This window comes from Oncorhynchus clarkii, unplaced genomic scaffold (genome assembly GCF_045791955.1).
Source record: "Oncorhynchus clarkii lewisi isolate Uvic-CL-2024 unplaced genomic scaffold, UVic_Ocla_1.0 unplaced_contig_1340_pilon_pilon, whole genome shotgun sequence".
NCBI classification, from domain to species: domain Eukaryota; kingdom Metazoa; phylum Chordata; class Actinopteri; order Salmoniformes; family Salmonidae; genus Oncorhynchus; species Oncorhynchus clarkii.
The window spans coordinates 100413-112822 of record NW_027261064.1 but is presented as its reverse complement, the minus strand read 5'-3'; the positions used below and the strand labels follow the sequence as shown (position 1 = coordinate 112822).

General features: G+C 43.4%; 16 non-coding genes across 16 annotated transcripts; all 16 read left to right on the top strand.

Annotated features, from left to right (window-relative positions):
- Positions 1-441: 441 nt before the first annotated feature.
- On the top strand, positions 442-528 carry trnay-gua (transfer RNA tyrosine (anticodon GUA)). Its single transcript is given in 2 exon segments — positions 442-478; positions 493-528. It is a non-coding gene; the product is annotated as a tRNA-Tyr (tRNA).
- Positions 529-1797: 1269 nt separating this feature from the next.
- trnay-gua (transfer RNA tyrosine (anticodon GUA)) lies at positions 1798-1884 on the top strand. Its single transcript is given in 2 exon segments — positions 1798-1834; positions 1849-1884. It is a non-coding gene; the product is annotated as a tRNA-Tyr (tRNA).
- Positions 1885-2475: 591 nt separating this feature from the next.
- trnay-gua (transfer RNA tyrosine (anticodon GUA)) lies at positions 2476-2562 on the top strand. The gene is given in 2 exon segments: positions 2476-2512; positions 2527-2562. It is a non-coding gene; the product is annotated as a tRNA-Tyr (tRNA).
- Positions 2563-3153: 591 nt separating this feature from the next.
- trnay-gua (transfer RNA tyrosine (anticodon GUA)) lies at positions 3154-3240 on the top strand. The gene is given in 2 exon segments: positions 3154-3190; positions 3205-3240. It is a non-coding gene; the product is annotated as a tRNA-Tyr (tRNA).
- A 1441-nt stretch (positions 3241-4681) lies between these two features.
- Positions 4682-4768, top strand: trnay-gua (transfer RNA tyrosine (anticodon GUA)). The gene is given in 2 exon segments: positions 4682-4718; positions 4733-4768. It is a non-coding gene; the product is annotated as a tRNA-Tyr (tRNA).
- A 591-nt stretch (positions 4769-5359) lies between these two features.
- Positions 5360-5446, top strand: trnay-gua (transfer RNA tyrosine (anticodon GUA)). Its single transcript is given in 2 exon segments — positions 5360-5396; positions 5411-5446. It is a non-coding gene; the product is annotated as a tRNA-Tyr (tRNA).
- A 591-nt stretch (positions 5447-6037) lies between these two features.
- On the top strand, positions 6038-6124 carry trnay-gua (transfer RNA tyrosine (anticodon GUA)). The gene is given in 2 exon segments: positions 6038-6074; positions 6089-6124. It is a non-coding gene; the product is annotated as a tRNA-Tyr (tRNA).
- Positions 6125-6715: 591 nt separating this feature from the next.
- On the top strand, positions 6716-6802 carry trnay-gua (transfer RNA tyrosine (anticodon GUA)). The gene is given in 2 exon segments: positions 6716-6752; positions 6767-6802. It is a non-coding gene; the product is annotated as a tRNA-Tyr (tRNA).
- Positions 6803-7393: 591 nt separating this feature from the next.
- Positions 7394-7480, top strand: trnay-gua (transfer RNA tyrosine (anticodon GUA)). Its single transcript is given in 2 exon segments — positions 7394-7430; positions 7445-7480. It is a non-coding gene; the product is annotated as a tRNA-Tyr (tRNA).
- A 591-nt stretch (positions 7481-8071) lies between these two features.
- On the top strand, positions 8072-8158 carry trnay-gua (transfer RNA tyrosine (anticodon GUA)). Its single transcript is given in 2 exon segments — positions 8072-8108; positions 8123-8158. It is a non-coding gene; the product is annotated as a tRNA-Tyr (tRNA).
- A 591-nt stretch (positions 8159-8749) lies between these two features.
- On the top strand, positions 8750-8836 carry trnay-gua (transfer RNA tyrosine (anticodon GUA)). The gene is given in 2 exon segments: positions 8750-8786; positions 8801-8836. It is a non-coding gene; the product is annotated as a tRNA-Tyr (tRNA).
- Positions 8837-9427: 591 nt separating this feature from the next.
- Positions 9428-9514, top strand: trnay-gua (transfer RNA tyrosine (anticodon GUA)). The gene is given in 2 exon segments: positions 9428-9464; positions 9479-9514. It is a non-coding gene; the product is annotated as a tRNA-Tyr (tRNA).
- A 591-nt stretch (positions 9515-10105) lies between these two features.
- Positions 10106-10193, top strand: trnay-gua (transfer RNA tyrosine (anticodon GUA)). Its single transcript is given in 2 exon segments — positions 10106-10142; positions 10158-10193. It is a non-coding gene; the product is annotated as a tRNA-Tyr (tRNA).
- Positions 10194-10784: 591 nt separating this feature from the next.
- On the top strand, positions 10785-10871 carry trnay-gua (transfer RNA tyrosine (anticodon GUA)). Its single transcript is given in 2 exon segments — positions 10785-10821; positions 10836-10871. It is a non-coding gene; the product is annotated as a tRNA-Tyr (tRNA).
- A 591-nt stretch (positions 10872-11462) lies between these two features.
- trnay-gua (transfer RNA tyrosine (anticodon GUA)) lies at positions 11463-11549 on the top strand. Its single transcript is given in 2 exon segments — positions 11463-11499; positions 11514-11549. It is a non-coding gene; the product is annotated as a tRNA-Tyr (tRNA).
- Positions 11550-12140: 591 nt separating this feature from the next.
- trnay-gua (transfer RNA tyrosine (anticodon GUA)) lies at positions 12141-12227 on the top strand. Its single transcript is given in 2 exon segments — positions 12141-12177; positions 12192-12227. It is a non-coding gene; the product is annotated as a tRNA-Tyr (tRNA).
- The last annotated feature ends 183 nt before the right edge of the window (positions 12228-12410 follow it).

The following is a 12410-nucleotide window of genomic DNA, read 5'->3' as shown; positions in this document are numbered from 1 at the left end:
TTGCAACAGTCCTTAGGTCGCTGATTCAGAAGAGTATAACTTATTCTGCAGTTGTTCCAAGTTTTTGACTTATGCCTAGTGTTTACCCAAAAGCAAGTCATTCCCTGAGCGGGAATCAAACCCAGGCCGCGGTGGTAAAAGCACCGAATTCTTACCACTAGACCAACAGGGAGAGAGAAAAATACATTTCGCAAGCTAGGGGGCTAAACAGCGATTTTATTCCTCGGCTCACTTTTTGTCTATTCCCAAATGCAACTACTTGCAATCTAAGGGGATGTAGCTCAGAGGAATAGAGCATTAGTTGAACGTACGAAGACCTGGGGGCAATCCTCAGCAGCTCCAAGAAACCACCAAACTCAGCAGATTAATTTCTTAAAGGGAACATATGCTTCTGCCAAACCTCTGACCATCTAGGTGATGGTGTTTGACTACATTTTTTATCCTTCGATAGCTCAGTTGGTAGAGCGGAGGACTGTAGGTGAAATTGCTGTAATCCTTAGGTCGCTGGTTCAAATCCGGCTCGAAGGATTGTACTTTTTCTTGTGGCTTACACCAACTTTTTGACAGCAGTGTACCATGACATGTGCTTGACAAAAAAATATCTTTCCCTGAGAGAAGAAATCTTCACTTGTTGACCTTTGATAGGAATGTTGGTAGAGCAGCAGAGAGTTCTCGAGATTGCAACAGTCCTTAGGTCGCTGATTCAGAAGAGTATAACTTATTCTGCAGTTGTTCCAAGTTTTTGACTTATGCCTAGTGTTTACCCAAAAGCAAGTCATTCCCTGAGCGGGAATCAAACCCAGGCCGCGGTGGTAAAAGAACCGAATCCTTACCACTAGACCAACAGGGAGAGAGAAAAATACATTTCGCAAGCTAGGGGGCTAAACAGCGATTTTATTCCTTGGCTCACTTTTTGTCTATTCCCAAATGCAACTACTTGCAATCTAAGGGGATGTAGCTCAGAGGAATAGAGCATTAGTTGAACGTACGAAGACCTGGGGGCAATCCTCAGCAGCTCCAAGAAACCACCAAACTCAGCAGATTAATTTCTTAAAGGGAACATATGCTTCTGCCAAACCTCTAACCATCTAGGTGATGGTGTTTGACTACATTTTTTATCCTTCGATAACTCAGTTGGTAGAGCGGAGGACTGTAGGTGAAATTGCTCTAATCCTTAGGTCGCTTGTTCAAATCCGGCTTGAAGGATTGTACTTTTTCTTGTGGCTTACGGCAACTTTTTGACAGCAGTGAACCATGACATGTGCTTGACAAAAAAATATCTTTCCCTGAGAGAAGAAATCTTCACTTGTTGACCTTTGATAGGAATGTTGGTAGAGCAGTAGAGAGTTCTCGAGATTGCAACAGTCCTTAGGTCGCTGATTCAGAAGAGTATAACTTTTTCTGCAGTTGTGCCAAGTTTTTGACTTATGCCTAGTGTTTCCCCAAAAGCAAGTCATTCCCTGAGCGGGAATCAAACCCAGGCAGCGGTGGTAAAAGAACCGAATCCTAACCACTAGACCAACAGGGAGAGAGAAAAATACATTTCGCAAGCTATGGGGCTAAACAGCGATTTTATTCCTCGGCTCACTTTTTGTCTATTTCCAAATGCAACTACTTGCAATCTAAGGGGATGTAGCTCAGAGGAATAGAGCATTAGTTGAACATACGAAGACCTGGGGGATATCCTCAGCAGCTCCAAGAAACCACCAAACTCATCAGATTGATTTCTTAAAGGGAACATATGCTTCTGCCAAACCTCTGACCATCTAGGTGATGGTGTTTGACTACATTTTTTATCCTTCGATAGCTCAGTTGGTAGAGCGGAGGACTGTAGGTGAAATTGCTGTAATCCTTAGGTCGCTGGTTCAAATCCGGCTCGAAGGATTGTACTTTTTCTTGTGGCTTACACCAACTTTTTGACAGCAGTGTACCATGACATGTGCTTGACAAAAAAATATCTTTCCCTGAGAGAAGAAATCTTCACTTGTTGACCTTTGATAGGAATGTTGGTAGAGCAGCAGAGAGTTCACGAGATTGCAACAGTCCTTAGGTCGCTGATTCAGAAGAGTATAACTTATTCTGCAGTTGTTCCAAGTTTTTGACTTATGCCTAGTGTTTACCCAAAAGCAAGTCATTCCCTGAGCGGGAATCAAACCCAGGCCGCGGTGGTAAAAGAACCGAATCCTTACCACTAGACCAACAGGGAGAGAGAAAAATACATTTCGCAAGCTAGGGGGCTAAACAGCGATTTTATTCCTCGGCTCACTTTTTGTCTATTTCCAAATGCAACTACTTGCAATCTAAGGGGATGTAGCTCAGAGGAATAGAGCATTAGTTGAACGTACGAAGACCTGGGGGATATCCTCAGCAGCTCCAAGAAACCACCAAACTCATCAGATTAATTTCTTAAAGGGAACATATGCTTCTGCCAAACCTCTGACCATCTAGGTGATGGTGTTTGACTACATTTTTTATCCTTCGATAGCTCAGTTGGTAGAGCGGAGGACTGTAGGTGAAATTGCTGTAATCCTTAGGTCGCTGGTTCAAATCCGGCTCGAAGGATTGTACTTTTTCTTGTGGCTTACACCAACTTTTTGACAGCAGTGTACCATGACATGTGCTTGACAAAAAAATATCTTTCCCTGAGAGAAGAAATCTTCACTTGTTGACCTTTGATAGGAATGTTGGTAGAGCAGCAGAGAGTTCTCGAGATTGCAACAGTCCTTAGGTCGCTGATTCAGAAGAGTATAACTTATTCTGCAGTTGTTCCAAGTTTTTGACTTATGCCTAGTGTTTACCCAAAAGCAAGTCATTCCCTGAGCGGGAATCAAACCCAGGCCGCGGTGGTAAAAGAACCGAATCCTTACCACTAGACCAACAGGGAGAGAGAAAAATACATTTCGCAAGCTAGGGGGCTAAACAGCGATTTTATTCCTCGGCTCACTTTTTGTCTATTCCCAAATGCAACTACTTGCAATCTAAGGGGATGTAGCTCAGAGGAATAGAGCATTAGTTGAACGTACGAAGACCTGGGGGCAATCCTCAGCAGCTCCAAGAAACCACCAAACTCATCAGATTAATTTCTTAAAGGGAACATATGCTTCTGCCAAACCTCTGACCATCTAGGTGATGGTGTTTGACTACATTTTTTATCCTTCGATAGCTCAGTTGGTAGAGCGGAGGACTGTAGGTGAAATTGCTGTAATCCTTAGGTCGCTGGTTCAAATCCGGCTCGAAGGATTGTACTTTTTCTTGTGGCTTACACCAACTTTTTGACAGCAGTGTACCATGACATGTGCTTGACAAAAAAATATCTTTCCCTGAGAGAAGAAATCTTCACTTGTTGACCTTTGATAGGAATGTTGGTAGAGCAGCAGAGAGTTCTCGAGATTGCAACAGTCCTTAGGTCGCTGATTCAGAAGAGTATAACTTATTCTGCAGTTGTTCCAAGTTTTTGACTTATGCCTAGTGTTTACCCAAAAGCAAGTCATTCCCTGAGCGGGAATCAAACCCAGGCCGCGGTGGTAAAAGAACCGAATCCTTACCACTAGACCAACAGGGAGAGAGAAAAATACATTTCGCAAGCTAGGGGGCTAAACAGCGATTTTATTCCTCGGCTCACTTTTTGTCTATTCCCAAATGCAACTACTTGCAATCTAAGGGGATGTAGCTCAGAGGAATAGAGCATTAGTTGAACGTACGAAGACCTGGGGGCAATCCTCAGCAGCTCCAAGAAACCACCAAACTCAGCAGATTAATTTCTTAAAGGGAACATATGCTTCTGCCAAACCTCTGACCATCTAGGTGATGGTGTTTGACTACATTTTTTATCCTTCGATAACTCAGTTGGTAGAGCGGAGGACTGTAGGTGAAATTGCTCTAATCCTTAGTTCGCTTGTTCAAATCCGGCTCGAAGGATTGTACTTTTTCTTGTGGCTTACGCCAACTTTTTGACAGCAGTGTACCATGACATGTGCTTGACAAAAAAATATATTTCTCTGAGAGAAGAAATCTTCACTTGTTGACCTTTGATAGGAATGTTGGTAGAGCAGCAGAGAGTTCTCGAGATTGCAACAGTCCTTAGGTCGCTGATTCAGAAGAGTATAACTTTTTCTGCAGTTGTGCCAAGTTTTTGACTTATGCCTAGTGTTTCCCCAAAAGCAAGTCATTCCCTGAGCGGGAATCAAACCCAGGCAGCGGTGGTAAAAGAACCGAATCCTAACCACTAGACCAACAGTCAACTTTTTGACAGCAGTGTACCATGACATGTGCTTGACAAAAAATATCTTTCCCTGAGAGAAGAAATCTTCACTTGTTGACCTTTGATAGGAATGAAGAGGAATGCTGAGCGGGAATCAAACCCAGGCCGCGGTGGTAAAAGAACCGAATACTTACCACTAGACCAACAGGGAGAGAGAAAAATACATTTCGCAAGCTAGGGGGCTAAACAGCGATTTTATTCCTCGGCTCACTTTTTGTCTATTCCCAAATGCAACTACTTGCAATCTAAGGGGATGTAGCTCAGAGGAATAGAGCATTAGTTGAACGTACGAAGACCTGGGGGCAATCCTTAGCAGCTCCAAGAAACCACCAAACTCAGCAGATTAATTTCTTAAAGGGAACATATGCTTCTGCCAAACCTCTGACCATCTAGGTGATGGCGTTTGACTACATTTTTTATCCTTCGATAGCTCAGTTGGTAGAGCGGAGGACTGTAGGTGAAATTGCTGTAATCCTTAGGTCGCTGGTTCAAATCCGGCTCGAAGGATTGTACTTTTTCTTGTGGCTTACGCCAACTTTTTGACAGCAGTGTACCATGACATGTGCTTGACAAAAAAATATCTTTCCCTGAGAGAAGAAATCTTCACTTGTTGACCTTTGATAGGAATGTTGGTAGAGCAGCAGAGAGTTCTCGAGATTGCAACAGTCCTTAGGTCGCTGATTCAGAAGAGTATAACTTATTCTGCAGTTGTTCCAAGTTTTTGACTTATGCCTAGTGTTTACCCAAAAGCAAGTCATTCCCTGAGCGGGAATCAAACCCAGGCCGCGGTGGTAAAAGAACCGAATCCTTACCACTAGACCAACAGGGAGAGAGAAAAATACATTTCGCAAGCTAGGGGGCTAAACAGCGATTTTATTCCTCGGCTCACTTTTTGTCTATTCCCAAATGCAACTACTTGCAATCTAAGGGGATGTAGCTCAGAGGAATAGAGCATTAGTTGAACGTACGAAGACCTGGGGGCAATCCTTAGCAGCTCCAAGAAACCACCAAACTCAGCAGATTAATTTCTTAAAGGGAACATATGCTTCTGCCAAACCTCTGACCATCTAGGTGATGGCGTTTGACTACATTTTTTATCCTTCGATAGCTCAGTTGGTAGAGTGGAGGACTGTAGGTGAAATTGCTGTAATCCTTAGGTCGCTGGTTCAAATCCGGCTCGAAGGATTGTACTTTTTCTTGTGGCTTACGGCAACTTATTGACAGCAGTGTACCATGACATGTGCTTGACAAAAAAATATCTTTCCCTGAGAGAAGAAATCTTCACTTGTTGACCTTTGATAGGAATGTTGGTAGAGCAGCAGAGAGTTCTCGAGATTGCAACAGTCCGTATGTCGCTGACTCAGAAGAGTATAACTTATTCTGCAGTTGTTCCAAGTTTTTGACTTATGCCTAGTGTTTACCCAAAAGCAAGTCATTCCCTGAGCGGGAATCAAACCCAGGCCGCGGTGGTAAAAGAACCGAATCCTTACCACTAGACCAACAGGGAGAGAGAAAAATACATTTCGCAAGCTAGGGGGCTAAACAGCGATTTTATTCCTCGGCTCACTTTTTGTCTATTCCCAAATGCAACTACTTGCAATCTAAGGGGATGTAGCTCAGAGGAATAGAGCATTAGTTGAACGTACGAAGACCTGGGGGCAATCCTCAGCAGCTCCAAGAAACCACCAAACTCAGCAGATTAATTTCTTAAAGGGAACATATGCTTCTGCCAAACCTCTGACCATCTAGGTGATGGTGTTTGACTACATTTTTTATCCTTCGATAGCTCAGTTGGTAGAGCGGAGGACTGTAGGTGAAATTGCTGTAATCCTTAGGTCGCTGGTTCAAATCCGGCTCGAAGGATTGTACTTTTTCTTGTGGCTTACGCCAACTTTTTGACAGCAGTGTACCATGACATGTGCTTGACAAAAAAATATCTTTCCCTGAGAGAAGAAATCTTCACTTGTTGACCTTTGATAGGAATGTTGGTAGAGCAGCAGAGAGTTCTCGAGATTGCAACAGTCCTTAGGTCGCTGATTCAGAAGAGTATAACTTTTTCTGCAGTTGTGCCAAGTTTTTGACTTATGCCTAGTGTTTACCCAAAAGCAAGTCATTCCCTGAGCGGGAATCAAACCCAGGCAGCGGTGGTAAAAGAACCGAATCCTAACCACTAGACCAACAGGGAGAGAGAAAAATACATTTCGCAAGCTAGGGGGCTAAACAGCGATTTTATTCCTCGGCTCACTTTTTGTCTATTCCCAAATGCAACTACTTGCAATCTAAGGGGATGTAGCTCAGAGGAATAGAGCATTAGTTGAACGTACGAAGACCTGGGGGCAATCCTCAGCAGCTCCAAGAAACCACCAAACTCATCAGATTAATTTCTTAAAGGGAACATATGCTTCTGCCAAACCTCTGACCATCTAGGTGATGGTGTTTGACTACATTTTTTATCCTTCGATAGCTCAGTTGGTAGAGCGGAGGACTGTAGGTGAAATTGCTGTAATCCTTAGGTCGCTGGTTCAAATCCGGCTCGAAGGATTGTACTTTTTCTTGTGGCTTACGGCAACTTTTTGACAGCAGTGTACCATGACATGTGCTTGACAAAAAAATATCTTTCCCTGAGAGAAGAAATCTTCACTTGTTGACCTTTGATAGGAATGTTGGTAGAGCAGCAGAGAGTTCTCGAGATTGCAACAGTCCTTAGGTCGCTGATTCAGAAGAGTATAACTTATTCTGCAGTTGTTCCAAGTTTTTGACTTATGCCTAGTGTTTCCCCAAAAGCAAGTCATTCCCTGAGCGGGAATCAAACCCAGGCCGCGGTGGTAAAAGAACCGAATCCTTACCACTAGACCAACAGGGAGAGAGAAAAATACATTTCGCAAGCTAGGGGGCTAAACAGCGATTTTATTCCTCGGCTCACTTTTTGTCTATTTCCAAATGCAACTACTTGCAATCTAAGGGGATGTAGCTCAGAGGAATAGAGCATTAGTTGAACGTACGAAGACCTGGGGGCAATCCTCAGCAGCTCCAAGAAACCACCAAACTCAGCAGATTAATTTCTTAAAGGGAACATATGCTTCTGCCAAACCTCTGACCATCTAGGTGATGGTGTTTGACTACATTTTTTATCCTTCGATAGCTCAGTTGGTAGAGCGGAGGACTGTAGGTGAAATTGCTGTAATCCTTAGGTCGCTGGTTCAAATCCGGCTCGAAGGATTGTACTTTTTCTTGTGGCTTACGCCAACTTTTTGACAGCAGTGTACCATGACATGTGCTTGACAAAAAAATATCTTTCCCTGAGAGAAGAAATCTTCACTTGTTGACCTTTGATAGGAATGTTGGTAGAGCAGCAGAGAGTTCTCGAGATTTCAACAGTCCTTAGGTCGCTGATTCAGAAGAGTATAACTTTTTCTGCAGTTGTGCCAAGTTTTTGACTTATGCCTAGTGTTTCCCCAAAAGCAAGTCATTCCCTGAGCGGGAATCAAACCCAGGCCGCGGTGGTAAAAGAACCGAATCCTTACCACTAGACCAACAGGGAGAGAGAAAAATACATTTCGCAAGCTAGGGGGCTAAACAGCGATTTTATTCCTCGGCTCACTTTTTGTCTATTTCCAAATGCAACTACTTGCAATCTAAGGGGATGTAGCTCAGAGGAATAGAGCATTAGTTGAACGTACGAAGACCTGGGGGCAATCCTTAGCAGCTCCAAGAAGCCACCAAACTCAGCAGATTAATTTCTTAAAGGGAACATATGCTTCTGCCAAACCTCTGACCATCTAGGTGATGGCGTTTGACTACATTTTCTATCCTTCGATAGCTCAGTTGGTAGAGCGGAGGACTGTAGGTGAAATTGCTGTAATCCTTAGGTCGCTGGTTCAAATCCGGCTCGAAGGATTGTACTTTTTCTTGTGGCTTACGCCAACTTTTTGACAGCAGTGTACCATGACATGTGCTTGACAAAAAAATATCTTTCCCTGAGAGAAGAAATCTTCACTTGTTGACCTTTGATAGGAATGTTGGTAGAGCAGTAGAGAGTTCTCGAGATTGCAACAGTCCTTAGGTCGCTGATTCAGAAGAGTATAACTTTTTCTGCAGTTGTGCCAAGTTTTTGACTTATGCCTAGTGTTTCCCCAAAAGCAAGTCATTCCCTGAGCGGGAATCAAACCCAGGCAGCGGTGGTAAAAGAACCGAATCCTTACCACTAGACCAACAGGGAGAGAGAAAAATACATTTCGCAAGCTAGGGGGCTAAACAGCGATTTTATTCCTCGGCTCACTTTTTGTCTATTTCCAAATGCAACTACTTGCAATCTAAGGGGATGTAGCTCAGAGGAATAGAGCATTAGTTGAACGTACGAAGACCTGGGGGCAATCCTTAGCAGCTCCAAGAAGCCACCAAACTCAGCAGATTAATTTCTTAAAGGGAACATATGCTTCTGCCAAACCTCTGACCATCTAGGTGATGGCGTTTGACTACATTTTTTATCCTTCGATAGCTCAGTTGGTAGAGCGGAGGACTGTAGGTGAAATTGCTGTAATCCTTAGGTCGCTGGTTCAAATCCGGCTCGAAGGATTGTACTTTTTCTTGTGGCTTACGCCAACTTTTTGACAGCAGTGTACCATGACATGTGCTTGACAAAAAAATATCTTTCCCTGAGAGAAGAAATCTTCACTTGTTGACCTTTGATAGGAATGTTGGTAGAGCAGTAGAGAGTTCTCGAGATTTCAACAGTCCTTAGGTCGCTGATTCAGAAGAGTATAACTTTTTCTGCAGTTGTGCCAAGTTTTTGACTTATGCCTAGTGTTTCCCCAAAAGCAAGTCATTCCCTGAGCGGGAATCAAACCCAGGCAGCGGTGGTAAAAGAACCGAATCCTAACCACTAGACCAACAGGGAGAGAGAAAAATACATTTCGCAAGCTAGGGGGCTAAACAGCGATTTTATTCCTCGGCTCACTTTTTGTCTATTTCCAAATGCAACTACTTGCAATCTAAGGGGATGTAGCTCAGAGGAATAGAGCATTAGTTGAACGTACGAAGACCTGGGGGCAATCCTCAGCAGCTCCAAGAAACCACCAAACTCATCAGATTAATTTCTTAAAGGGAACATATGCTTCTGCCAAACCTCTGACCATCTAGGTGATGGTGTTTGACTACATTTTTTATCCTTCGATAGCTCAGTTGGTAGAGCGGAGGACTGTAGGTGAAGTTGCTGTAATCCTTAGGTCGCTGGTTCAAATCCGGCTCGAAGGATTGTACTTTTTCTTGTGGCTTACGGCAACTTTTTGACAGCAGTGAACCATGACATGTGCTTGACAAAAAAATATCTTTCCCTGAGAGAAGAAATCTTCACTTGTTGACCTTTGATAGGAATGTTGGTAGAGCAGTAGAGAGTTCTCGAGATTGCAACAGTCCTTAGGTCGCTGATTCAGAAGAGTATAACTTTTTCTGCAGTTGTGCCAAGTTTTTGACTTATGCCTAGTGTTTCCCCAAAAGCAAGTCATTCCCTGAGCGGGAATCAAACCCAGGCAGCGGTGGTAAAAGAACCGAATCCTAACCACTAGACCAACAGGGAGAGAGAAAAATACATTTTGCAAGCTATGGGGCTAAACAGCGATTTTATTCCTCGGCTCACTTTTTGTCTATTTCCAAATGCAACTACTTGCAATCTAAGGGGATGTAGCTCAGAGGAATAGAGCATTAGTTGAACGTACGAAGACCTGGGGGCAATCCTTAGCAGCTCCAAGAAGCCACCAAACTCAGCAGATTAATTTCTTAAAGGGAACATATGCTTCTGCCAAACCTCTGACCATCTAGGTGATGGCGTTTGACTACATTTTCTATCCTTCGATAGCTCAGTTGGTAGAGCGGAGGACTGTAGGTTGAAATTGCTGTAATCCTTAGGTCGCTGGTTCAAATCCGGCTCGAAGGATTGTACTTTTTCTTGTGGCTTACGCCAACTTTTTGACAGCAGTGTACCATGACATGTGCTTGACAAAAAAATATCTTTCCCTGAGAGAAGAAATCTTCACTTGTTGACCTTTGATAGGAATTTTGGTAGAGCAGCAGAGAGCTCTCGAGATTGCAACAGTCCTTAGGTCGCTGATTCAGAAGAGTATAACTTTTTCTGCAGTTGTTCCAAGTTTTTGACTTATGCCTAGTGTTTCCCCAAAAGCAAGTCATTCCCTGAGCGGGAATCAAACCCAGGCCGCGGTGGTAAAAGAACCGAATCCTTACCACTAGACCAACAGGGAGAGAGAAAAATACATTTCGCAAGCTAGGGGGCTAAACAGCGATTTTATTCCTCGGCTCACTTTTTGTCTATTTCCAAATGCAACTACTTGCAATCTAAGGGGATGTAGCTCAGAGGAATAGAGCATTAGTTGAACGTACGAAGACCTGGGGGCAATCCTCAGCAGCTCCAAGAAACCACCAAACTCATCAGATTAATTTCTTAAAGGGAACATATGCTTCTGCCAAACCTCTGACCATCTAGGTGATGGTGTTTGACTACATTTTTTATCCTTCGATAGCTCAGTTGGTAGAGCGGAGGACTGTAGGTGAAATTGCTGTAATCCTTAGGTCGCTGGTTCAAATCCGGCTCGAAGGATTGTACTTTTTCTTGTGGCTTACACCAACTTTTTGACAGCAGTGTACCATGACATGTGCTTGACAAAAAAATATCTTTCCCTGAGAGAAGAAATCTTCACTTGTTGACCTTTGATAGGAATGTTGGTAGAGCAGCAGAGAGTTCTCGAGATTGCAACAGTCCTTAGGTCGCTGATTCAGAAGAGTATAACTTTTTCTGCAGTTGTGCCAAGTTTTTGACTTATGCCTAGTGTTTCCCCAAAAGCAAGTCATTCCCTGAGCGGGAATCAAACCCAGGCCGCGGTGGTAAAAGAACCGAATCCTTACCACTAGACCAACAGGGAGAGAGAAAAATACATTTCGCAAGCTAGGGGGCTAAACAGCGATTTTATTCCTCGGCTCACTTTTTGTCTATTTCCAAATGCAACTACTTGCAATCTAAGGGGATGTAGCTCAGAGGAATAGAGCATTAGTTGAACGTACGAAGACCTGGGGGATATCCTCAGCAGCTCCAAGAAACCACCAAACTCATCAGATTAATTTCTTAAAGGGAACATATGCTTCTGCCAAACCTCTGACCATCTAGGTGATGGTGTTTGACTACATTTTTTATCCTTCGATAGCTCAGTTGGTAGAGCGGAGGACTGTAGGTGAAATTGCTGTAATCCTTAGGTCGCTGGTTCAAATCCGGCTCGAAGGATTGTACTTTTTCTTGTGGCTTACACCAACTTTTTGACAGCAGTGTACCATGACATGTGCTTGACAAAAAAATATCTTTCCCTGAGAGAAGAAATCTTCACTTGTTGACCTTTGATAGGAATGTTGGTAGAGCAGCAGAGAGTTCTCGAGATTGCAACAGTCCTTAGGTCGCTGATTCAGAAGAGTATAACTTATTCTGCAGTTGTTCCAAGTTTTTGACTTATGCCTAGTGTTTACCCAAAAGCAAGTCATTCCCTGAGCGGGAATCAAACCCAGGCCGCGGTGGTAAAAGAACCGAATCCTTACCACTAGACCAACAGGGAGAGAGAAAAATACATTTCGCAAGCTAGGGGGCTAAACAGCGATTTTATTCCTCGGCTCACTTTTTGTCTATTCCCAAATGCAACTACTTGCAATCTAAGGGGATGTAGCTCAGAGGACTAGAGCATTAGTTGAACGTACGAAGACCTGGGGGCAATCCTCAGCAGCTCCAAGAAACCACCAAACTCAGCAGATTAATTTCTTAAAGGGAACATATGCTTCTGCCAAACCTCTGACCATCTAGGTGATGGTGTTTGACTACATTTTTTATCCTTCGATAGCTCAGTTGGTAGAGTGGAGGACTGTAGGTGAAATTGCTGTAATCCTTAGGTCGCTGGTTCAAATCCGGCTCGAAGGATTGTACTTTTTCTTGTGGCTTACACCAACTTTTTGACAGCAGTGTACCATGACATGTGCTTGACAAAAAAATATCTTTCCCTGAGAGAAGAAATCTTCACTTGTTGACCTTTGATAGGAATGTTGGTAGAGCAGCAGAGAGTTCTCGAGATTGCTACAGTCCTTAGGTCGCTGATTCAGAAGA